General features: G+C 34.9%; 1 protein-coding gene across 16 annotated transcripts in view; it reads right to left on the bottom strand.

Annotated features, from left to right (window-relative positions):
• Positions 1-26,520, bottom strand: part of Gulp1 (GULP PTB domain containing engulfment adaptor 1) — a 280,193-nt gene that overhangs the window by 229,751 nt on the left and 23,922 nt on the right. The window contains exon 1 of one of the 16 annotated variants that reach the window (XM_048808144.1): positions 25,522-25,570. The exons of the other annotated variants lie outside the window; for them this stretch is intronic. The gene's annotated coding sequence lies outside the window, so the exon portion shown is untranslated. Of the gene's footprint in view, positions 1-25,521; positions 25,571-26,520 lie in introns of those variants that run through there. 16 annotated transcript variants of the gene reach the window in all.

Here is a 26,520-nt window from a genome sequence, read left to right as displayed (position 1 = left end):
AATGAATTAAGTGGATATGCACCTTTTTTATAATTCTCTTTAGATGTCTTTTACCTAATAAACAATCTTTTCAGATAAAGGGACTTCTATTCTAAATGTATGCTCTGCTTTGGATATGTAGTAGCCCCTAAAAGCTCATCTGTGAGAAAATGCAAGAAAGTTTGAAGGTGAAATGATCAAGTCATGATATTTAATCTAATCGGTGTGGTATTAACTGGGAGGTAAATGTAGGTAGGTAAATGCAGGTAGGATGTGCCTGGAGTAGGTAGTTCACTAGGGGTGAGCTTTTGTAGTTCATATTTTGTCCCTAGTGAGTGGAGCTCTCTCTGCTTCCTAATTACCACATTCTGAGCTAGGTTCCTCCTCCACACCCTTCTGCCACAATGTTCTGCCTCACCTTGGTCCAGAACTATGGCATAGGTCATCTATGCATTGAAACCTCTGAAACCATGGGTGCCAAATAAACTTTTCCTCCTTTAAAACTGTTATTTTCAGGTCCTTTAGTTACAGCAATAAAAAGGCTAACTAAAATAATGTATTCTATAGTAGCTTTTATTTTTCAGTTAGTATCTCTTTCCTAATATGCTACTCAACTGCTTAAAAGCAAATATTTAAATCTGGATCAAAGAAACACATTATTTGTTTTAAGCCTGTATAAGTCACCTGTCATTCTTGTTTCCCTCCTTTCCTATCTCTAAAAATGGGTTCAAAATTAAAGCCCACATTTCTTCATGAATCCCCTCTCCAGGGCTTTTAGCAACCTACATGAGGCTTTCACTGGTCCCTGCATTTTATTTCCTAGAAACCTCTTTCCTGTTCTACTGGGCAGAGGAACAGAACCTATAAAACAAGGAGAATGGCATCTAGATTTCTTGATGCCCAGTATAGTGTAGCTCTGGCTTTTCTCTCTTAAGTGCCACCAATTTGGGATATTCATCTAATATTATTACATCTTCTTTGCATTTTCAATCTTTTGAATTCATTCCCTCTTCACTAATTCAGTGCCAGCTCCCTAGGTCATCATTGGAAGTGTTTTGGCAGAAGACTCAAGAGACTTCACTGAAATATGTATTATCTCTTTACCATTTAGAGTGTCTTAAAAGTAATTTCAAATATCAAAGCTTTAAATAATAAGCATTAAGTATGCATATGTATCTTGGAAATAACAGGATAAAAATTAGCATATATTTTTATAGAGATGTATCAAAAAGAAAATGAAATTTAACTCTAAAATTAGGGGAGGATATCTCTGGCATTAAGCTATTTCATGTTTTAAAATATTCCTTTATTGCTAGGTATTGTGGTGGTACACACCTGTAGTCCCAGCAACCTGGGGGACTGAGACAGGAGGATCACAAGTTGTAAGCCACAACTTATCGAGGTCTTCAGCAATTTAGTGAGACTCTGTCTCAAAATAAAAACTAAAAAGAGCTGGGGGACGTGGCTCAATGGTAAATTACTCTTGGGTTAAATCTCCAGTATCCAATTTAATTAATTAACTAATTAATGAATGAAAACAAAAAAAAATTCCTTTACAAAGTATGCCTAAAACCAAACAATCTATAAAGTAAGATGGTCTGAAGTCAAAATTTGTATTTGTAGTATTTCACTTATTTATTTGTTTGTTTGTTTGTTTGTTTGTTTTTCTATGCTGGAGATGGAACCCAGGGCCTCACACATGCTAGGTAATCTCTCTGCCACTGAGGTACCTCCCCAGGTCTCACCTATTTCTTCATTATAAATACAATACCTAATGGTTCAAATAGTGGTCCCCAAACTATGTGCCCAAATCCTAACTTCTGGTACCTGTGAATGTGATTTAATTTGGAAATAAGGTCTTTGTAGTTGTAATAAGATGAAATTTGTGGATGAGATCATTCCCGATTTAGTTCCATTGGATCACTGACCAGTAAGTGTCCTTATAAAAAGAACAGAGAGGAAGATTTGAGATACAAAGAAACAAAGGGGAAAAGCTACTTGAAGATGGGGCCAAAGAGTGGAGTTATTCAGGTAAGAACTTTCAGTCACCACCAGAAAGGAAATAATTATGTAACGGGTTTTTCCCCAGAGCCTATAAGAAAAAACAGTTCTGGAAAACATTGGTTTTGGACTTCTGGCTTCCAGAACTGTGAGAGAATAAATTTCTGCTATTCCAAACCATTGACTTTGTGGTATTTGTTGTGGCAGCCCAAGAAATGAATACACTATATGATTACTTATTTACATATTTTTCCTTGTATTCTTTGTACTTCCAAAAATGGACTTTCTGGATTATTACAGGGAAAATGTCATGCATTCTGCTCATACTACAGAACAGAGGAATAAGTAGAATTGGGTAAGGCAACAAAAATGTTTAGGAAAGAGCCTAGTCTAAAAAAAATGCTATAAAGGGTCAGTACTGTATAGTAAAGACTGTAAGTTCTACAATTAGACTAGCAATTTCTATTTTTGGTTTGATCATTTATTTTAGTTATATGAGCTTGGACAAGGTATTTAACCTCTCTGAGCCAAATGTCCTACCTCTTCCATATACTGAAAGTAAACAGTACTCTATTATTATATAGATGAGAAAGAAATTTGATAATCTATGTGAAAAATCTTTGCACATCTTCTGGCATGTTGTAAATAAATACATGTTGAATAAATGCCAGCTTTAATTAGTTACAATTAAATTTTCATGAAGGGTTACCTAAAAATTGATCCTTTAGATATAAAGATATAATTTCCCATGGGACCCTCTGAGAGGGCAGCTTTCTCCCTTATCTCCAGTGCCAGTTGCTCTAATTTTAAAGAACTTCACCTGTGGAGTGGGGCAGTCACTCAGTAGGTGAATGCCTGGCTAGCATGCACAGGTCCTTGAGTTCAATCCTCAGTAGTACAAAACAAAAATTAAAAAGGAACTTCACCCTTAAAATTGATATTACATAAGATATTATTTTTTCAGAGAGCCATGGGGCAGAGAATGTCAAGAAGCCTCTAGCATTTGCAAATGGCCCTTATTGACAACCAGCAAGAAAGCAAGGACCTTAATCCTACAATAGCACAGGAAACTGAATTGTGCCAACAACAACCTGTGCACTTGGAAAAAGACCCCAATAAACTTGTTTTCTTGGCCAAAAAAAAAAAAAAAAAAAAAGAATGTCCTCTAATTAGGAAATAGCAACTTAACTATCATCTATGGTTAACTGATTCCTACTTACTTCACTAACATAGAAAATAAAGGGTTTATTACCCTAAAGTCATGCTTAAATTTGTCCCACCATTTCCCATGTCACTACCTCCTGAAGGTAGCTCATTACCTCTCTTGACCTCTATGATCCTACATTATTCTGATATAAAAAATTACACAAATACCCATTTAGTTTTTTTAGGTTAATCAATATTGAGTGACACTTGAACAAAGTCCTTTTTAATTAGTGATCAGCATGTGAACAGTATTTCAGAGTTCACCCGAGAACACTAGATCATCCGTTTCCTGACAAAATCCTAATCCTATAAACAAGGCATTCATTCCTATTTTACAAATAAGGACACCAAAGCTCAAAAAAAGCCTAATGAATTGTCTAACGCATGGAGTAATGTTAGTCTGATACATAGTATCTTCCTTTCAAGTTTTTATTATGAAAAATTAAACATATATGAACAGAATAACAATAAATCTTGATGAACCCATCCCCTAACTATAACAGCTATTTTGAAGATTTGAAATTTCTCAAAATTTCCCTAGTGAGATAACACATGTACATTTCAAGTCCTAGTTCTTCGGTACTGCATCATTTCAAATGTATACCATGTCTTAAAACAAAAAGGGGAAAAGAAAAGCAGAAAAAAAAATATAGAATGAGAATGTTCCATCCAAAGCACCTTTAAATTCATAAGGACAAAGAGAACAAAACCAGGTGATAACACTCAAGTGATCATAAGTTGGTCACCAAAAACTTAGTAATCATGATCTAAAGAGCAAGTCTAAAAACTCATTGTCAAAAGCAAAATCTAAGAATGCATAAGCCCAATAAATATGTCCCATATAAAGGTATTTTAGGTCAAATATCTACTTTTAAATTGATATTAAGTATAAGCTGCTCTTAAAAGTGTATAGTATCATAAGAAACAAAATCTTTAAATAAGAAAAATGGGGATCCTATTTCTCTCCTAGTTATAGTAGTGAGCAGTTTTAATTTTAAAAAAGCAAAATATTCCTAGGAGTCAATCACCATTTTTACCTGCAAAGATCATAAAAGGGATTTCTTTGCTAGTAGTCATTATGAGGTGACTGTGCCCAACTGACATGTCAATGAAAAAAGAAAACAAATTGAACTATGAATATAATTTCTAAAAAATAAAACTGGCAGGAGTAAATGAAGATTCAGAACTTCCAAACAGAGTGGAGAGAGAGCCAGGAGCAGAAAAAAGAAAAGTCATTCTAAAGAAGCAGTTATATTTTTAACAACTCTTCTGAGGCCACCCTGGCATAAGTACTGGACAGATGGGTGTAGTGATAATTATAAACATATTTTACCTTATTTTTTTGCAGCTATTAAAAACACTTAAAGTTTAGAAGACTTTTCTCAGATGCAGCACAGTAGATTTCATAAAATGTAGGTTATGTATTTTATTGAAACAATGACTTCCACACAGACATTTACAATTTCTCAGGGTAAACAACTAAATGCATCAGTCTTACTGATGAGGGGGGGGATCTCTGTAAGAGAGGAGCTTTCTGGATTAATGCATCCCTTGTTGATGACAAATGTGGGGGCCTGGAGGAATTTGAACTCTAGAGGGGGGGTTCAATCTCTGACAAGATCCTGCCCTATAAATTAAAGGAGACCAAAAAAGAGCTTTCAGTAGGATGTAACTGAATAGTTACTGTGCATTTCCATGAACGCAGAGAAAGACTTGCTTCTCGGTGCAGGCAGTAAATTTCCCTGTCCCTCACTTTCAAGTATAAAGAGTTGACATAGAGTTCTCAATTGCAAACAACATAAAAGCACTTTAGTTAATTTAGGTAAAATGAAATTTGTGGAAGGACATTACAGACTTACAGACAGATTCTAAGATGGAACCAGGCTGTGTAGTCAGGAATCGCACTGAGATAGCATAACACTAGTCCTGTGGAATCCACACTGCTACCATCACCAGGCACACACATCAAAGTCCACTTTGCTAACCCAAATCTGGACATCAAATACTAGATTAGAAACTCCACTATGCCTGCCCCTGTCAACAAAATCTATTTGCCAAATTTATCACTGTTAGAATGCCCTCCATGGTGCTTGTTTCTTATCACTAATTTTTGAAGGTGGGAAAGCAAGCTTTTATTTTGGAAAATGACTCACAAGGAAGGATTTCCTTAATATACATGAAATGCATCAAAGATGTTAGGAGGAATTATCAAAAACATCAAAGGTGTCAAAGACATCAAAGAGGTGAGAACATTATTATGGATTCCTCTGGAGTATCTTCACAGTGGTGTTTGAAAAACAATGTCTACCATTGACTCTAAGTCCACAATCTGGACCTACCAACCTCTCACCTTATCTTCTGCTACTTTTCCCACCAGCCACAAAGGTCCTTCGTGGTTCTCTAATATGCAAAGCTCTTGCAACATTAGGATTTCTGCCTCTGACCATCCCTCTTCCTGGAACCCCACACTCTTAAATTTATGTACAGTGACTCCTGTTTTGATCTCAGGTCTCAACCTAAATGTTACCTCCTATGGGAAGTCTTCCCAGGCCACTCCATCCATAGCCATCCACCATCACACACCAGCCACATTGTTCCTATCACCAGGTTCTATTTGCTTTATGGCACTGATCACTAATTGATTTGCTTTATTTATTTCCCATCTAACTTGTCAAAATGTCAGTGCCTGTGATCTGATTTGTCTTTTGTGTGTCTTTGGTTACCATGTGATGGTTCAATACATGTACACATTATGTAATGTTTAAATTAGGTTAAGCATATCATTTCTTCATGGTAAAAATATTTGGAATCCTTCTTTCTAGCTCTTTGAAATATATAGTAGATTGTTGTTACGTATAGTCACCCTACTGAGCAATAGCACACCAGATCCTTGCTCCTTTCATACTGGACCTCAGTACCCACTGATCAGCCAGCCCTTCCTTCCCCATACTCTCCCTGATCTCTGTTAAACACCACTATACTCCCAACTCCTATGAGATCAACATTTTTATATTCCACATATGAATGAGATCATGTGGCTCTTGTCTTCTTGCTCTAAGCTTATTTCATAACATAATGATCTCCAGTTTCATCTGTGTCTTCACCAGTGACAGGACTTCATTCATTTTTATGGCTGATTAGTAATCCATGGTACATAGATACATTTTCTTTACTCATTTATCAGTCAACAGACATTTAGGTTGTTTATACTTTTGACTATTGTGAATAGTGTGGTAATAAATATGGCAGTACAGATTTGCCTCTTTGATAGACTGATTTCATTTCCTTTGTTGTTGCTTTTCTTTTTCCTGATACTGGAGATAGCAGCCTGGTCCTTGAACATACAAGGCAAGCACTCTGCCACTGGGGTACATTCCTAGCCCTCACTTCCTTTGAACATAAATACAGTAATGATATTGTTGGATCATATGGTAGTTCAATTTTTAACTTTTTAAGGAACTTCCCTATTGTTTCCCATTGTTACCAGCACTTGTTATCTTCCTATAATGGTCTTTCTTACTGGCATGATGTGATATCTCTTTGTAGTTCTGATTTGCATTTCCCTGACCTTTAGTGATGTTCATGATTATTTCATTTGCCTTGTGGCCATTTGTATGTCTTCTTTCAAGAAATACCTTTTTAGGTCTATTGCACATTTTTAATTGGGTTATTTGGGTAGTGTGTGTGTGTGTGTGTGTGTGTGCGCATGTGTGTGTGTGTGTGTTTGCTATTGAGTTGTTGGAATTCCTTATATATTCTAGATATTAATCTCTTGTCAAATATACAGTTTGCAAATATTTTCTGCCATTCTGTAGGTTTTTCTGCCATTCTGTGATGCAATTCCATTTGTCTATTTTTTTATTTCCTGTGCCTAAGGTTCAGCTGCTTCTCAAAGAAAAAGAGGCAGCAGGGCAGAGAAGAAAGAATATTGTCTAGGGAAAAAACAAACTGTGAATTCTATAATTACACATTTCTGAGTCCAAACCTGTACACCAAGAACTCATTATACCCTTGTAAGATTTTTGAGATCATTAAGTGTGACCACAAATGTAAAGGGCTTTTTATAGCAAGATAGGTATAAGTGCTTCATAACTGGAAGCCATAAAAATTAGTATTAATTTATGAGCAATGAAGTCACGTCTGAGTTCATATTCTCTGAACAATATGCGAGGGGAGACACATCCTTAACAAAATCTAAATCAATGAGTTTTCCTGTATACAATGAGAGAGCTCGAATTTCATGCACAACTAAAATTTACTGGGATTTTCTGTGACAAGGATGTTTCACACAAAGATTGAAGCCTCTAAATTTCTTTCTAGATATTGATGCCAAGCCCACTTCAATCTCAAAAGATTATGCAGTCACTGTAAAATAAGATCAAAAATAGACTATTATTTCCACTTTTATGTATTTTGAAGCACTTGTTGAGTCAAATGCTAAACAAAGTTCTAAAAGCACAAAAGCCATTGAAAATAACCCCTGCCTTCAAGCCACTCTGGTTTCATAAAAGAAAAGCACAAAATGAGCAGCAATGTGATCCACAAATTGCTACAGCAAGTCAGAGGGATGGTACCCAGTCCAAACTGTAAAAAATAAATAAATAAATAAATAAAAGGGTTTTTAGAAGAAGTGATTCTGAGCAGAATCCTAGCTGAATGATCAAGAGGAGTTAACCAGAAAGTACAAAGGGCCAGACATGCCCAGAAATTCTTTGCAGATGAGGAGGAAATAGTATCTGCAAAGATCCAGTGGAGAGTTTAAGGAGGACATCTCTGAGAAACAGCAAGGTTAAGAAAGAATAGGGTCATAAAACCCCAAGAAAGGAGCATTTTAAAGAAGGGGCTGTTCCTAACCCCCTCCAAGAATGCTAAAAGTGCAAATGATTAATTTCCCTTACTTAGTCTATTTTCCCCAAAAAGAGAAAGAATTTATTCAATTAATTATCACAAGACCTTTCTAGTCTGGCACTAATCATCAGTTTGGGGTCAGAAATTATATTTTAAAATAAATGCAGGTGCGTTAAACATTATATTTTCATCAAAGCTCAGACTCGTGTTCCTTTTTAAATTCCTTTATATTAGCAACTTTCCTGAAAGTAATTGTACCTTGTCTTTCTCTGTGCATGCAATGCCTTTGAGTCACCTTTCTTTGGCAATTTTCTCTAATTCCTCCAAACAGCATTTTTCATTTCCTCCCATAAAGTGACAGCACTTTCTACATTACTTCTATTACAGCTCTTAGCAAATTGCCTTTTAATAAGTTTCCTTCTTGCTAACTAAGCTTCTGGAGGGAAGGTTTGATCTTTGTATCCCAAACATGATATCCCTCCCATAAACTTTTTTTAATTCTAGAACAGCTTTAGAATTACAGAAAAGTTGCCAAGGCAGTACAGATCCCCCTGTGGAACCTTTTGAAATTCAGATTTAGAGATGGAAGGTCAGGGGTAAGTCTCAATGTTATGGATTCCTAATAAGTTTCAACCTCATGCAAAGGCTGCTGGGCTGTGGTCCCCAGTTTTGACAAGTGCCAGACACACTAGGGGAAAGTTCTCAGTCCTGGTTACAAATTGTAATCACTTGGGTATTTTTTTTTTCTTTGTTTTTAAATTCCAATGCCTAGGCCCCATCTCCTGGGGTTCCTGTTTAATTAATCTGTCATAGATCCAGTAATCTATATTTCATTAAAAAGTCTTCAGGTGATTTCAATGTGCATCCAGAGTCAAAAACTCACTTGCCCTAATTCAATGGACTCTCATATCCTAGCAGGCTCTCAATTTCCTCCTTTGTACAACAGAAATAATAAATATCTGAGAAGTGGTTTAGGGACTAAATGAGAGATTGAAAGTAAAGCACAAAATGCAGTGCCCACTACATTCTTTGTGCTTAAAAATGTTCATTTAAGATTTTTTTTTTTAGTCATTTTCCTAAGCTGTCTTCCCAGGGTTAGACTGCTCTCAGATCCCCAGCTGTCAAGAGAACACTTGAAAAGGTCAAAGTTCAGAGCTAGGGTGGAGTTACTATAGAAATCCCCAAGTCTTTAGGGAATGCAGTTGAAGCATCTTTTGATTGATTCAACAGACCCTGCAGCTGAGCCTCAACTACAGGGAGTCCCTGCCTGTGTAGGACAGAAACTGCTTTGTATGGGACTGTCCAAAGTGTGGCTACTTAGTTCTAAGCTGCTTTTCATAGAACAATGAATGATCACATCTGCACTGCAGCTGGTCTTGAGGAGAAATCTCCAAGACTGATCTGGTTTTAAACTGCTGTTCATAGGCTTAAGGGCAAAGCTCCTAACAAAATTCAAACAGGGGTCATATTGTCATCAAATTCAGTAAGAGGGCTCTAGCAATTGTAAAATAACATACTTTTAGATGGACTTCTTCCAACATACAACCTTTCTCCAACCCTAAGGAGGATAAAAGTGATTTGAATTTTTAACAGCTTCTGAATGTTAAAGAGTTACCTCATCTTTATTTTCCTTGAACCTACAGTTAGGAGATTCTCAGGATAATTTAAAAAGACAGAGCTTACACATTAAAAGATGCCATTCATAACTACTACCTTCTTTGAATTAAAAAAAAAATACAAGGATAATTAATTCTGGCTTGACCTAAAGCAGTTAGCATCTCTGCATCTTTGTCCATGATATTTTCACCTGCTGAAAAAAAAAAAAAAAAAACAGCAGGAATGCTACTTACAGCCCCTTCAAAGCCCCTAAACTTTTGCCTCTGACATTTCATAATATCAGAATAGTGTTCTGATTGGTCTCACCATCTCCAGCTGAACTCCCCCACCCCAACTATCTGCCACACTATTGCCACAATATAAAACTGATCAGATTACTTAAATTCCCAAATTCTTTAAAATGGTATAGAAACTTCTCCAAGATTTGAGCATTCAAGAAATGGAATAATGTGGCTGGAGTTGTGGTTCAGTAGTAGAGCATTTGCCTAGCCTGTGTGAGGCCATGGGTTCAATTCTTAGCACCACATATAAATAAATGAATAAAATAAAAGTCCAGAAGCATCAAAGAAAGAAAGAGAATAATTATACAAGTTATTTTATGACTGAATTTTTCTTTCTACAATATTTTGTGGTGAGTTATAATAACAACTTACATTTTTTGATTATATGAAATGTTTGTTAAAAATGTAAATTGCTGGATTCCATCCCTGGTCTTTGGATAAGGAGTCCTAGAATATTCATCTTAACCCTCTAAGTGACTCTTACACACAATAAACTTTGAGAGTCACTAACCACAGATAATGTTTTCAAAACATTATGGTAAAACAGTCAAAAATTGGAGGTTTCAATTATGTTTATTTTGGCTGGACAAAAGAAAGCATAAGAACAGTTACAAAATGGAATGTGTTATCATTCCAGCTGATGAGACTCTGGCATCTTCAAATAGATCTTGAATAACTAGTCTCAGGGATGTGGTAGTCATTTTGTATCAAGAAAGGGGACGAAAGAGATCATTTCTAGGGTCTATCTCAGCTGTAGGATCATAAGACTGTATAATTAAAGAAGGTTAAGGCTAAATTATATTTTGGAGAAAAAAAAAAGAAGCATTACCTGGAAGAAGAATTATGAAACTGGCTGGATTTGTTTTTAGGGAGTAGTTTATTGGTAAGGCAGCTCTCAGAGCTAACCAAAATCTTAATTAATTGAACATCTTTTTCCTAGAAAAGATTAGCAATGAACTGGGTTTTTTGTTTGTTTGTTTTTATTTTTGCTTTTTTTTTTTTAAGAGTTTTTAACTAATCATCCTGTGGTCAAAATGTCTTGGACAGAGTGAAAGGACCCGACAGCTTTGGCATTCCTGGCCCACTATGACCAGGCTGGGGGACAGGGTCTCTGGAACTATGTATATACCAGATATCAAATTTAACTTTTCATTTTCAAACTAAGAAGAGGAAGCCCAGAGAAGTGTGCTATAAATTCACATGGTTGGTTAGTGACAAAATAACTATCTTAGAAATCTACACTTGGATACCTAATCTGTTACTTGGGTAATAAAGATTCCTTTAATATTACAAATTGCTTTTGAATCAAAATCCTAAAAAGTTACAGAATCAAAGAAAGTCCAAATATGAGAAAGTTTCATATAATAAATGTACCACATTGTAAACAAACAGCTTGACATAACTGCATTTAAAAAGTAGATTGACATTTCAAGGATAGCTACAATAATGCCCCTTATGTTCTCAGAGTTATAATTTAATTCTGTTTGGCAGGAAAATCAGTGATTACTCTTACTTTCTGACATTTTAAATAAAGATGCCTTCCAAAAAGGAAAATAATATTTTCAAACATATTTCTTGTGCTATACATACTTTACATATGTGTGTGTGTGTGTGTGTGTAAAGTGTGTTTATATATATAGATAGATATAGTTTACAAATACATGTCAGTATTTTAGTGGATATGTACATTTACAGATCCTTATGCTATATATACATTAATGATGGAATATTGTAGTTTTTTAAATTTTTTATAAAATCTGACACATCTTATTAATGCTATTTTTAAAGACTGACTTAATTTATCAACCATATATTTAACAAAAAACATTCTTTTTTACAAAGACCCAACTAAAGACTTTGAGATTCAACGGCCTAAGTCATTTCATTAAGTTTTGTAACTTTAAATACCATCTACATGTTGAATTATATCTCTAGCCTAGACATTTTTTCTGAACTGCCTATTCAACGAATATCAAACTTACCAGGTCCAAAGTCAAATTCCTAATCTCTTCCAAACTCTTCCCCCAATATTTTTGTTTGTTTTGGTTTTGTTTTGTTTGTACAGAGAATTGAACTCAGGGATGCTCTACCACTGAACCACTGAGCTACATCCCCAACTCTTTTTATTTTTTATTTTGAGACAGGGTCTTGCTAAATTGCAGAGTTTGGCCTTGAACTTGTGATCCTACTGCCTCAGGCTCCTGAGTAGCTGAAATTACAGACAGGTGCCACTACACAGGTTCTCTTCTTTCAATGCTCGTCCTCATATCAGTTGTTACGGTTGACATAATACTAGATTTCTCTGTTAACATTCTATATACATCAGCAAATCTTGTCCCCTTTGCAAAAATATATCCTACTGCTCTTCACTATCTTTGCTGCTACAATCATCATCGTCTTCCTCAAAAGCCTCCTGACTGGCATCCCTGCTTCCACCTTTGCTGCCATACAGATATTCTCCAAGCAGTAGTCAGACTGACACACTATACGTCTACCAACTTGCACTCTCACACTGAGTATATGCCCCAGAAAGGTACTCTAGATCCTCCCACTTCATTCTTCTGGACCTATATGACTTAATTCCCTACTACTCTCCTACTTGCTTACTTCATTCCACCCACCCAGTCCATCGGGCAGTGCATCCAAAACTCCATGAAAAAAAAAAGCTGCTGTTTTTCTCTGCAGAAGGTTCTCTCCCCACATATCTCCTTGGCTTTTTTCCTCACCCCCTTTGCACACCACTGATTATGCCAAACTACCACAGGAATATATACCTAGAGTAGCATCTATATCAGTCAGGGTCCTAGCCAATGGATGCTCCACTTAAAACTGGGCTCATTGGTGAAGAGAATTATGAAAGACTATCAGGGAGTGGAAAAGATGCTATAAAACTAAAAGGGAACCTAAGAGACAGTAATACCAGAGATACTGCCACCACCAGTCCTTAAGGAATATGAGGGAAGAAACATATTAGAAACCAGAGAAAGACCCAATAGGGAAGGCTACCTTGAGAAAACTAATGGTGATTGGAAGAGGGTAGCAGGCAGCCTGAAGCACTTGCTAGAGAACAGACCTGAAAGAATGAGTACCCTAAGTTCATACTTCTCTCTCCCTCAGATCTTCTCCAGAAGACCTATCAATATAATTCATAATGGTTTCCATGCTAAGGCAGAGAGTAGGATGGAGAGGGGTAGAGCAGCACCTCATTGATTTCTCCCTATGTTTCATACATAGTGAATTTCTTTTCCATAGCCCATATCATTATCGGACATCTTATGTTACTTTATTTATTTGCTTGTTTCTGCCACGAGATTGTTCGTACCCTGAGCACATGGGCTTGTGTCTACTTGTGTGCAGTGATCTCCCTATGACCTAATATAGAACTGGCACACATTAGGCACTCAAACAATATTTGTTAAATGAATCAATCTTATATGATAGTGATTTTCCACTAAATTGTTTTTTTTTAAACATACAGTATAAACCATATTTCTTTGAGAAAAACTCCAACAACTCTGGGTAAGCCAGCAGGTGATTTGTGAATTGATTCATGTTTGACATACAGCCCAGATATTTCCAATTTTAAAAAATGGAAAAGAAAGTAATATATATGCTACATCCCAAGAGGTAAGGGAGTATTAAATGTTTAAATTCCATCTATATACCTGCATTCACCATGAATAAATCAAGCCAGATCTCTCATAGGATACTTCATCTGGCAAGAATTCATTACAGAAAAGCTCTTTGAGGAACAGACATTAGTAGGACTTCTGATTTCCTGATTTCTATCTAAAAGTATTAAGACATTTGGGGGAATCACTTTATATGTAGCAATCACAAATGCATTACTTCTTTTGTTTGAGCTTTCCAGACTACCCTGAAGCAGGCACAATTAAAGGAAAAGATAAAACAACAGACCAGAAGGGCAAACCTCTGTTTTACTTGTGAAAATTGAGGAACTCATCTTGGTGAGACCCTATTAGCAAGTAATATACTTGCTCATTCTATTAGCACCTTCTACACCACCCCAACAGGAAAGGAAAAACAGCAATTAGCATAACGTATCTTTAGGAGAAACAGAAGACAACTCTGGATTTATCCCTAGAAAAGATTCTTCACACCCACTCCCAGTTCATGAAGAGAATAATCTTATTCCTTGGAGATCTCTGTCTTCATTTTCCTAGAAGGATGACAATAAATAAGACTGAGAGAAGATAAAAAGAGATGGAAGTAAATAGTTCAAGTTATGTGAGGTGTTTGAAATTTACACTAATATTAACCACAGAAGCACAATTTCATAGACTCTAAGAGCAGTAGTGTGTATTTTCATCCAGTTACAAATCTTTTCCTCTGAAAGGAAGTAAGACACGTTAGTATAATTGCTCTCCAATTTAAGAAATAATCTTTGAGTTCCTCGGAGAAATCTATGTGTTATCGAGACCCCATTCCAAATGTTTCAGTTTAGGGGTCCATCCAGGTACTACAAATTTTTAATTTTATATAGTGAGGGTAGAGGAGACCTTTATGAAAATAAATTTCAAACCACTACAAATTTAATTAATTTTAAAATTATTATAAAATTCATAGAATTCAAGATAACTGCATACATTTTCATATAATTATTAACATGTTTCTATACAGTTTTTTTCCTTTTTTGATGTTTTGTTTTCTTTTGTCTCATACTCCTTTGTGTCTTCATATTTCAAATATGTTATATAATCTTCTATCAAATTGAAGATAACTCCATTCTTCCTATATTGGGGTCAGTAAAGATTTCTGTCTACACAGGTGCTTCTGCCGCAGTCTGGCTGGGCACAATTCAGGAGCCACTTGTCAAAAGAAACGAACTTTATTTTTAGAACACACACACCACACCACACAGCTCCTCAGGAAAAACCCTCAGAGCCCAACTGCCACCACCAGCTTCCCACAAGCCTCTCCACCTCCCCCACTCCTACTGCTCTTGCAGCCGATTGGCATGGGCAGAGCCAAAAAAAGTCCCCCAGTGAGCAGCTCTGTGGTCTGAAAGGGCGGGGAAACAGCCCAATGAGCATCACCGCAGAGGAGCCAATCAGTTGGTAGCTAGAAGTTTGCTGGGGCTGCTGTGAGCTAATCATCAGCTGGCAGCTGGAAGTTTGCTGGGGCCCCTTCGGCTGTGGCTCTCAACAGCTTCCAATTCCAGGTGCTCTCAGATGCATGCATGTCACTAAATGACCTCTGATTACATACTTCAACTGATGGATCTGGATACAAAGGCTCATTAGGAAGCAGTAGTAAAGTTTGTGGGGACATTGCTTTATCAGAACCATAGAAAAAGCTTACATACACAGTGAAGTAACTTCGAACAGTATAAATATTAAGACTAACCATATGGAATTGCTGATGTTCAATCATTTACAACTTCCAAAATTAATGCTTCACATGGTTCACACTACTTTATCTCCCTAAACGCAATGTATCCACCAGTTCAGCTCCCTGTTAGCTAGATTCTAACATTGTTCATGGCCACTCTAATACCACTTTGTATTTAGGGAAATCTAATAGAGAGGGGAGAAAGAATACAAAAGGACCACAATCTTTATTTGATTATGTTTATAACATCTTAACTGCAAATTTACCCGTGATCATGTAAACAAGGCCTAGGGACTTGGACACAACCTGAGAAGGTAAAGGGCCCTGAAGCTAAGGTCCATTAAGTTTCTAGTAAATCACATCTGCTACCTCAGTCCTGTCACTGAAAGTTCCATCCTCTGACAAGTCCATGGAAACATGAAAAATAAACATGCCTCTCTTTTCTCCCAAAAAATAGTTCCCACATGTTACAAATAAATGATTTCAAATTTTATAGTAACAGCAGAGTATAACCTTATTCATCTATTACTAGGTTCAAATAATGCTATCCAAATAATGAAAATTTCTGTTAAACAAAGAATCCTCTGTGAACACAGGAATCTCATCTCCCTATTATTCCTTAGGGGTATTCAACAACTGCATGTTCTGTACACTAAGCACCTTGCCTTCACATGGGCCCTGTAAAACACTGCACCCTCTGATAAAAATGGTCTCAATGCAAAACATAAATGTGTGCTTTATCTGGAACCTGACACTGAGCTATTTGCTAACTGGCCCTACAGTAAAATAGCTTTTTGACCATATGGTTTTTAAATCTGACACAAAGCACCACACAGAGAACAGAGTTCAGTTAGAGCCCTCCACCCATTTTAATAACAATCTTTTTTTTTTTTTCCTTTCCTGGTTTTCCAGATAAGTCTCTCTACTGCACACTAATGCCTTACATAGGCAGATTGTTTATGGGCTGAATTCTGCTGAATCAGCAGCACAGGCCAGGGGAACTCTGCTGAGTATACGCAAAGGCCACCATCTGTTGGAGAGCTTCTAGGAGCAGTGTCATCAGCATGAAACACAGTGTCAGCCCTAATAACTACAGGATTGCCTTGGAAGCTAAAGCCAATGACGGAAACTTACTCCAGAAGGTCATTAACATCTGGCTTCTTTGCAATCATTCAGAACACTGCTACAGAAGGAGAATGAATCAAACTACATCAAGCATTCACTCTATATTTCAAAAATAATATAATCATCAAATATAATCAACACAGACTTTAGATTCAGATTCGACAGAACCTCATCTATACCACTCACTAGGTGAGACGCTGTCGTTGATAAGAATAGGAACAATACCAATAAGGCTTTCATTTATTTAGGGGCTACTATGTACCAGAATGTACCTTTTAAGTCATAAATCTTCATTCCCACATCAATGCAATAATGAAGATCTTATTATCTAAAAGGCAAACTATTTTAACTCTCTCATTTTTTCAATCTATAAAAAAAGAGTAATTTCATTTATTTTTTCAAGATCTTAGTGAAAAGTAAGGATAATATAAAGTATTGAGCATTTAATAATACATGCATGAATTAACGAAACATTCATTTTATTAAAGTATCATTAAACTCTTAAAGAATATACAGATGGTATATTTAATGACATATTAGATCTGCACTCAATACATACAGCAAAAGTTTAGAAAACCTCAAAAATTTCTTCAGATGAGCTATGACACTGCCTTGCTGATTTCACAGATTTAAGAAACAGGCTAACAAAAATGAAGCAGAGCAGTTTAGTGGAGTGCCTCATCTTTAAATCAGTCAGCATGTATTAAAAGCCCACTCTAGTGTGATAGAAAACTGCTACAAAAGGAAAACACAGCCCTTCTGGAACTGTATTTTATCATGCAGAACATATATGGCTACTGCACTATTTTGTCATCCAGAACCAGGCATCTAAGATCACAATGAAAGGAGTGGGAAAACAAAGCATTAGCTTAGAAAAATCATTAGTCATAGATCTGGAAATCAAGGATTGTGGTGAGTTGAGACAGGTGCAGTATACAATTATCAGACTAAAACCCATCTTCAGCATAAAACTGGTGTCCACATGTCAAGCATCAAAGTTAGCTTGTGGTTCTACTCTCTCCATACCCCACGCTTCTGTTTATCCCCTACCTTCTTAGACAAAATACCTCAAAGGTAGACAGGATAAAGAACCCAAGAGAAGCTTGAGAATATAATGGCTACATCATCACATAAGTTTTTTTGGGGTCCTAGAAATTAACAAATAATTGCCACTAAGATAAAAATTACAAAGAATGGAAAAGTAAATTTACCTGAGTGTTCTATCTTTTATCACCACCCAATTCAAAATAAAATGTCTTACTTAAATCAGAAATATGAACATCTAGAAACAAAGAAGATAAGAAAGCTTACCAGGAAAAAAAAAACAAAAAACTACCCTCATATGGGGGGAAAATATACACATACATACACATATATGCATACCTACATACATAATTAAAAATGTATTACTTACACATGCACACACATTGAGAAAAACAATAATAGAATAAATGAGGTAAGATCTGAACATTAGGTTAATATAGGTAGATAATATCCTACTATACTTGCAAATTTATGCGAGTGTTACAATTATTTCCAAATAAAGTTATAAAAAGAAAGCTGTCAGAAAATTCCATAAAATAAGGTGAAAAACAAGTAAACTTTCTAGTATTCTGTCCCCTTAAAATTCAAGAAAGCTTACTGTAATAATTGCTATTGTATTTTTCCAGAGGAAAACTCAAAATCTTAGTTATAGTCCATGAAAAATACTGGGTCAGTCTACAAAACTGAGGGTTTTATTTTATATGACTCGTATGAATAAATATGAATATCTGACAAAAACAACAAAGAGACTCAAACTTAAAATAATTCTAGTTAGCCAGACATAATACAAGAATGAATAAGACTTGAAGTAATAATAGCTAAATTATAATTTGTTCTCTTTTTAATGACTTCATTATATTCACAGGTGCCAGTCTGAAATACAAACAGGGATTACATTGCACTCTCCAAGAGGACTACTAAGTACTACCATGGCCTCATATATTTCTGGCAAATATGAATGCCTCATATTTTTTAATTAATTTTTTATTTATGTATGATAGCAGAATGCATTACAATTCTTATTACACCTATAGAGCACAATTGTTCATATCTCTGGTTGTATACAAAGTATATTCACACCAATTCATGTCTTCATACATGTACTTTGGATAATAATGACCATCACATTCCACCATCATTTCTAACCCCATTCCCTTTCCGTTCCCCTCCAACTTCTCTGCCCTATCTAGAGTTCATCTTGAATGCCTCATATTTTGCCAAATTAGAGAACATGCTTCAATATTATGTAAAGATGTCCAAATGTCTGCAGTGAGTTTTGGGAAATACAGATTAATAAAAATTTCTCCATGCAATAGTGTTGTTTAGTATTTACACACTTGCCACAGATTTCAGTAGTTTAAAAATGGGTCAACCTTTCTAAAAGGAATCAAATTTTAAATTGCTGAAATAATTAAGCTCAATTATAAACCTAAGAGTTCTTTACTCACTATATTCCATGTGCTAAAAGTTTGACTTCGGCATCTATAAGGAAGAGAAAAATTCTCATGTGTCAGTTGAATTCATCTCGAAGAGAAAGCCCTGAAAATTGTGTTGGCACTTTATATGTTCACTAAGCAATTATCATTAAGGGATAGGTTTCAGAATGCTCCCTTGAAAACAAGTTAGGGGTATCAGAGACTCTTTACAAATTTAGTTAAGAATATTAATATTCAGTCATTTACTCATTTAGTCCTGCGTAAATGCAAAAAAAAAAAAAAAAAAAAAATGCTGAGCATCATCCCAGACACTCTGGGCCATTGTAACATGAGGGTCCAGACTGAGGGCCTTCCTAAAGGTTGTCTTAAATTAAATCCTTATTTTTCTATTCCTGTCATTAATTCTTTGAACTAAATTTACGATAAATATACCTGGCACTAAATTTTGTGATGTTATGCCTGTTACAAAGTTCTACTGAAAAGACAGGAAAGATATAAAAGTAACATTATTATTTTCAGGAGGATAATTTTATGACTCAATTATTATAAATGCTTTAGCAGAGTCTATTTTTGTTTTTGTTTTTCCTGTCTGGTAACTTTCTGCATAGAAGGTATGTCACAGGAAAGAAAGAGACTAGGATGCCTGACAATTTTCCCATGTCATAAGAGCAATTTCCCCCTTAAAAATTAGAAACTCATGTTAGGATTCAGGAGTGACCCCAGCTAACCCTAAATGACTAGTTAGTGAGTACAAACTTTAAAAAATAAGATATCAGTGACAGTAAAAGCAGCCTTCTTTTCCCCCCAACTTTGTACACACATGCACATGTGCAGGCACACACACACACACACACACACACACAGGATCTTCAGATTTCTCTTCAATGGTACATTTTCCTGCAATTCCCACACACAAACTCCTTAAAGGAGGAGGGATTTTGAGAAGGAAGTGATTTCTCTGCAGGTGGAAAAAACATCGAGATTCTTCAGGATATTGTTTGAATAAATATTAAAATAACATTCTTTCATAAAAAAGCAGTTATTTATCTTTCCAAAAATTAGTTACTTCCAACTGCAACTTTCCAACATGAGCACTGAAGTCTCCTGAATAGGAAAGAATTCATACCAGGACTTTGGCCCTGTTTGGGGCAAAGGAACAGATCAGAAAGCCGATATACTTGACTTTATAGCACATGACTTCCTCTAAGCTAAGATGGCCATCTGGCCATAAAATGCAAAATAAAATCACAAGAAACACAACGGTGATTCAGGAAAAAAGTGAGATATTACACTTGTTTGTAGAAGATTAAAAGACAAGCTTAATTAAGGGGAGAGGCAAATGGAAGTTGAACCTGGAAGGGAGCGCAGCCACTTACAAATGAATTCATATTAGTTTATGGAAAACAGCAAAAGAGAAAACAGCAAAAGCAAAAGTAAAATCTTGTAAGGGTACAATGACCCAGTTGGTGTAGAGTGCCATAGTCATGCAAACATAAGGACAGGGCAAATGGTGAAGGGAACAGGGAGTCGGGATTAAGGGGTCTCTACAGAAGGTGGGATCCTGAAGGCTTTGGGCCAGGATGAAACACCACCAGAGCAGCAATGAATGAGAGTGAGAACACAGCAAAAGCTGGGAGAAAAGTCAAGAAAGAATTTCAAGTAACCAGACAAGAGGTATTGAAGGCCAAAACGAGGGCCAGGGAAGTAGTGGGAATGGAAATTGGCTGGCTCTAAGGTACCTCTCAGCCATAAAGTCTACAATTTTAAATAAATGTGACCTTTACTACAAAGAACTAAGTGAGGGTAGCCTAAGAAACTTTAGTCCATATGCATTTCCAGAATAAACCTCTATGAAGCAGCTGAAATAACAAAAGATTGCAGTGCTATGAGAAACTCAGCAATAGCTACAGAAATACCAGGTAAAAGAATAGCTTTGAATTTGGATTATCATAAAGCACCCGGAATATTATCCCCAGACACATGTTATAAACTGCTTAAAATGGCATTCCTGAGGAGATCAAGAATTAAACAAGCTGTAATCAGTTACAACTCTCTCCTTTAAGTAAGCTATGACTGAAGTTTATGCCATAAGAATTGAGCAGAATGCAGAGGTCACAATGTCACTTCCTCCAGAATCCCACCCAAGAGCCAATGCCAAAAACTCCTCCCATCCCAAAAAAAGAGTCCTAAGCCATCACTTATTATACTGTTACCGTCTAGGATGATTGATATTGAATAGAGATCACTGTGTATGAAATTTGAAAATAATGAAGCAGAATAACTTTTAGTCACGTTCTGGAAAAGTCCTACTTAAAATCTGAAGCCTCTGCAAATCATTTTTATAATGCACAATTTGTTCTTCAATGCAGTGGAAGACAGTACTTTATATGATTGTAAGTGATTCCTAAATAACCTTTTAACTCTGTCACCCTTTTTCCTTTACTGTTCACTTTAAAGGATATTCAAAAACAAAATACAAGACCATGACATATTTCTCCCTTAAATATATTTAAGCTTTAAAAATGTTTACTTGAATATCACAATCTGTACAAGTAACACTCAGATATTTTCTATGATGCAAGAAAGACTAAACATAAAAAAACCCTTTAGCATGATATGACACATAGGTTTTAGTATCACTAAATTTAGTGGTATAGATGTTATCAAAACTTTACATTTTAGTAATTTTTTTCTTGCTCTCCAATTTACAGTGTATTAGATCTATTACTTTAGCTAGAATTAGTATTAGTATTAAATATAATATTGATATCTAGAACATAGTTTACATTGGTTTGAAAACAAAAAAGGCACTTCATCTTTGTATTGGATTTGCCATTTTTCAAATCTTTAGAAACAGGCTTAATTAGTTAAAAATAAAAATTAAGAAAGAAAATTAGAAATTAATTAAGTATTAGTGTGCTGAGAACAGAGTAAATCAACATATTAAAATGAATGCAACACTTGAGTTTTGCATTCAGATTTCACATCAAACAGAGTTGCATGTTAGTTCTGAAAAGGAAGTGATTTAACTACATGGTGGGGAAAGCTCAGGATAGGTAATTCTTTTAAAATAGTCCATAATAGAAATTTCTTTTAAAGTCAACAGGAAATTCATTAAACATGAATATATACTAAGGACGGAAATAAGAACATTAAGTATAAAAATACAGGAAACATTTTTTGAAGTAGCCTAAATTTCATTGTGAAGGACAGTATTGTTGTTAGTCGTTTACTTGGGGAGAAGAATGCCAAAATTTTATATTTCAAAATTAAATGTTATCAGTAAATATTTCCTAAGTAAGATAGGGTTTGCATAATTAAAGAAATTTTCTTATGAAAGAAATCTGAATTTTGCAAATTTTAGATAAAATAATAAAATTTTAGTTTATATGATTTCCATTTAAATTGAAGATTACTCACATCCAGATATTAGAGAATAAATGTTGGGGTATTATGTGTGGGAAAAACCCATATATATCAGACTTCATGGTGCAGCATCTATTGTGTAAGTTCCACTTCTTTTGTTTTTTAACAAATGAAAAACATGTTTACACGCTGCTTTGCATTGGTCTAAACACATGTATTTTTTTTAAATGACCACAAGATAAAGTAATGAATGAACTTTTGTCAAGACATAAGGAAAAAGATTTGATTTTTGCAATTTTGAGTTATAGATATTCATAAAGGATAAGACTTCATCAGCAAATATGTTTCTAAGTCTATGTCACATATATATATATGGATTGAAGGCTTAATAATGCACTTAATGACAAGGTTAATCACACTTCAAAACATGTTATGAACTGGTTCAGAGATAGCTGCCTATTTTTTCATGGTCACAACTGGGGACATTGTGCTGGCATTTAGTGGGTGTTACAAAACACCTTTCAATGCACAGGACATCTCCCTCAACAACAAAGAATCACCTGGTCCAAAATGTGGATACTGCTGATGATGAGAAAACCTGGGCTAAACTCACACCACAAAACATATGGAAAATGTGAGGCTTTAAGACAGGAAAAAAAAAAAAAAGGAAGGGTACAGTAAGTCAAATAAGATGGAGGACAAGATAAAAAAGAGATCAGAATCAATAAAAGAAAAATCTAAATGATATTAAGTATTTGCTCTATAGTTAATATGAGAAATACAATACCAGGTCATCCTGTACAAACATACAAAAAGTATGTGGGCAAAGTTTGCAAACATCTATCAAAGAAAACTGATTTCTAATTTTTTTTAAGCTACATTTCTGGCTTGATAAGCAAACTGATTTTACACAATTATTTTACACTCTTGTGGACACATTTCCCATTCCTCAGAAGTTCTGTGCAAAGAAAATACTAGAGTTAAGTGGGGAGACCAACTCTGGGCAGCAGTAGTAACTACTTGGGTAGATTTGACCCAATAAAAAAAGAATGATCTTCAGTTGTACAAGCAAATCTCTTTAATTCCAAAGAATGTTGATCTCCTCCAACACAAGATAAAAGAATATGCATTATGATCCCATTTTTAACTTTTTAAAAACCAAATTTATTGTTTTCCATGTTTGGAAATAGTTAAAATTTTGTGTTGGGAAATGCATACTAAACTATTAACACTGGTTATCTCTAAGAAGCCTGGGTGCAAGGGAGTCATGAAGAAAAACATTCATATTTGCTCTGACTTATAAGTGACTAAAACTTTATAATGGGGATGTATTCATGTGTAATAACTTTGATTTTTGCAAAGTATAGGTTTTTCCAAAAGCAGAATGCAAAAATTCTGCTATAGCCTATTAACATATAATACAAATATCTGGTTTTATGAGATAAAAATTGTTTAAATATTGCAATAACAGCTTTAGTCATATTCCCAAGATGAATCATGCTAGATAATGAAATCTTATAGAATTTACTTCATAGATCAATTTTTATACAAAATAAATATCACTCACGTGTTAAATAAAATACTGAACTGTATTTTTATACATGGAGTATACCAAAAGAAAAGAACAAATGAATTCTATCTGCAATCATTGCTATGACTAGGAATTTTATTGACACTTATTTTGATGCCTGTCTGAAGATTAATCAACTGATATATTAAGACATTTAGGACATTGTGAAGAGCTTAGAAATTATCCTAACATTTATGAAATATTTACACAAACTCTAAAACAAATTCCATACATGTTTACAACTTTCATGTGAATTACTCTAATTCATATATATTCATATGTAACATATATATAGAAATAGTCAATAAACAATTAATTATTTGATTTTTTTCCATTTTGCTTTTTTAAAAATTCTGATAAGGAATAATTACACTTTGGTAGATGTTAATTGATTTTCTTCATTTATTAACCTGTCATTTATAGGACAAAAAAAAAAAAAAACTAGAAGAAATTCAGTTATTTCACCCAACTAAAATTAGGCAGGTATCATAAAATTTTCTCACTCATCAATTAAGGTAATTTGCAATAAACAGCCAAGTAAAATTCTGGCTGATACTAAAGATTAGCTTGCCAAGGTATAAAAAATGAACAATGAAAAACTAGAAATGAAAAAGCTCAATCATAAACTCAATGCCCAAACAAAATTAATTTTATTCTTAGGAAAAAAAGTCTGGTTCCAGCTAGTATCATTTTCCATGCAGTATGCACATACTACAATAGAGAAAAGAATAGCATAAGCCTATTAATATAGTTAATAGCATATGTTAAATACATGGTGAATACACACATTGTTATGTGCGCTTAAGTCATATACTCATATGATTAGGCATATAGTACTACATATTTTAAATAAAATCTGTGTCCTTCCCAACTTTCCAAGGAGTGTTATCTATTATAATGATACCAACAAATGAATCAAAAACATGTTTACTCCTTCTCATACTGTAATAACAAGTGGCATTTTTCAGCACAAAAAACATTTTGACAGGTCGCACCCTAATGTGGAAAAATAAGCTTGAAATAAAAAAAATGTAAGAGATAGAAAAAAATAAGTCTAAGCAATTACTCCAACAGACAAAACATGTAAAACAAATTATTAGTAAGTTATGCTAAATATATTTCTTCCAGCTATCACCAATTCATAGAATTTGCTCCCCAAATCATCAAAAGACCCCCTGACTATATTATATCAACAGCATTTTACTTCCAAAATATTTTTAAATGATTTTTTTTTTAATTTCATTAAGCAGATAATTCCAGTTCAGTCTGAAAAAGACCATGTTCTTAGGAATGAAGCCCTTACCTAAGTCTGTATATATGCATCATCCTAAATAACTATAGGGAAAAAAAAACAGGCAATGAAAACTTATATCATGCCTTCATAGGAAATGAGATGAGGTAGAGAGGTTATCAATATATAAAATATATTGTGCCAGTCATGCAAGGCCACTGCAGGTCACACTGCAGAGCTTGCTTTATTTTCTGCTAGTGTCTCTGACCTGAAAACTTGACTTTTTCCAAGTATTGGCACTTAGGTAATGAACTGCAATGTACAGGTGTGCCCCTACCCCAATTTGTTATCTGACATCTGCATAATTCAAACAGCTCTTCCCACAGCATTATTTTAAAACAAGCATCTTGGGTGAGGCATCATTCTAAACCAGATCTTAAAGTCTTTGTTTCTTCGCTTACTCACCAAATATGTGAATTCCTGTTGTATCAGGCACTGTTTAGGTCTTGGGTCCCTAGGAAAAAACAAATTCCTGATCTGTGTGTCTTCCATTCTAGTGGGCAAGACATAAAAGCATAATAAATAATTACGTTGCTTAGTACATTAGATGATGAGCACCACTGAGAAAACTGAAACACAATAGATGGTGGTATGATTTTAAATATGGTGGTGATTTCTGAGGAAAGAGCAAAAGACAAAGAAATCAGCTACATGTACCACTGGGGATGTGCACTCGGCAGTACATGGACTGTGTTCACTGATGTCATCATGTGGGACTTTCTAGGTAATTATTGCTTCTCTGTAAAATGAGCCATAGGAAGATTTTGTGTAGAGAAGTGACATAAAGCAGGACACAGGACACTAAAATGGAAAAAACCTGCTGCAGTGAGTGCTGCAATTTTAGTATTAAAATTTTGTTGAAAAACAAAGAGAAAAAACCTATTGGGCAAAAAGCCAAAAAAGTGTCAAAGGTCACAGAGAAGCTGGCTGCTAGCTAGACAAGTTATACTTCTTTCATTATACTAGAAGTTTCTTGCCACTAAATCCTTAAGCCTGTTTTATCTGCATTTAAAAAACAAAAATTGAAGTTGTAAAAGATTCTTTCTCCCTCCCTCCGTTGTATCTGGCACACAAATTAAAGGGAGAGCTATATTTTCAATTAAGAGCAGTACATAGGATTTCTTTTTTTTTCAAACAGTGATTTCTTTTTTTTTTCAAACAGTGAATCTTATGTTGTGGCAGTTTATCTATATTTTCCCCTAAATGATAATCAGTATCAGTACAACTTTTTTCTTATTATCTTCCATAGAAGTTTATTCACATCTTGCTTCTTATTGGTAGTGTTTCTTACATGCATATTTGTTCATTCATTGACCCAAGAACCCTTGCACACTCAAATGTTCCACACCAACTGGTATGCTGAGTACTGGGGGAAAGAAGATAAAAAAAAAAAAAAAAAAAAAA

Source organism: Marmota marmota, unplaced genomic scaffold (assembly GCF_001458135.2).
Source record: "Marmota marmota marmota unplaced genomic scaffold, marMar, whole genome shotgun sequence".
Classification (NCBI taxonomy): domain Eukaryota; kingdom Metazoa; phylum Chordata; class Mammalia; order Rodentia; family Sciuridae; genus Marmota; species Marmota marmota.
This window is presented reverse-complemented; position numbering and strand designations above follow the sequence as displayed.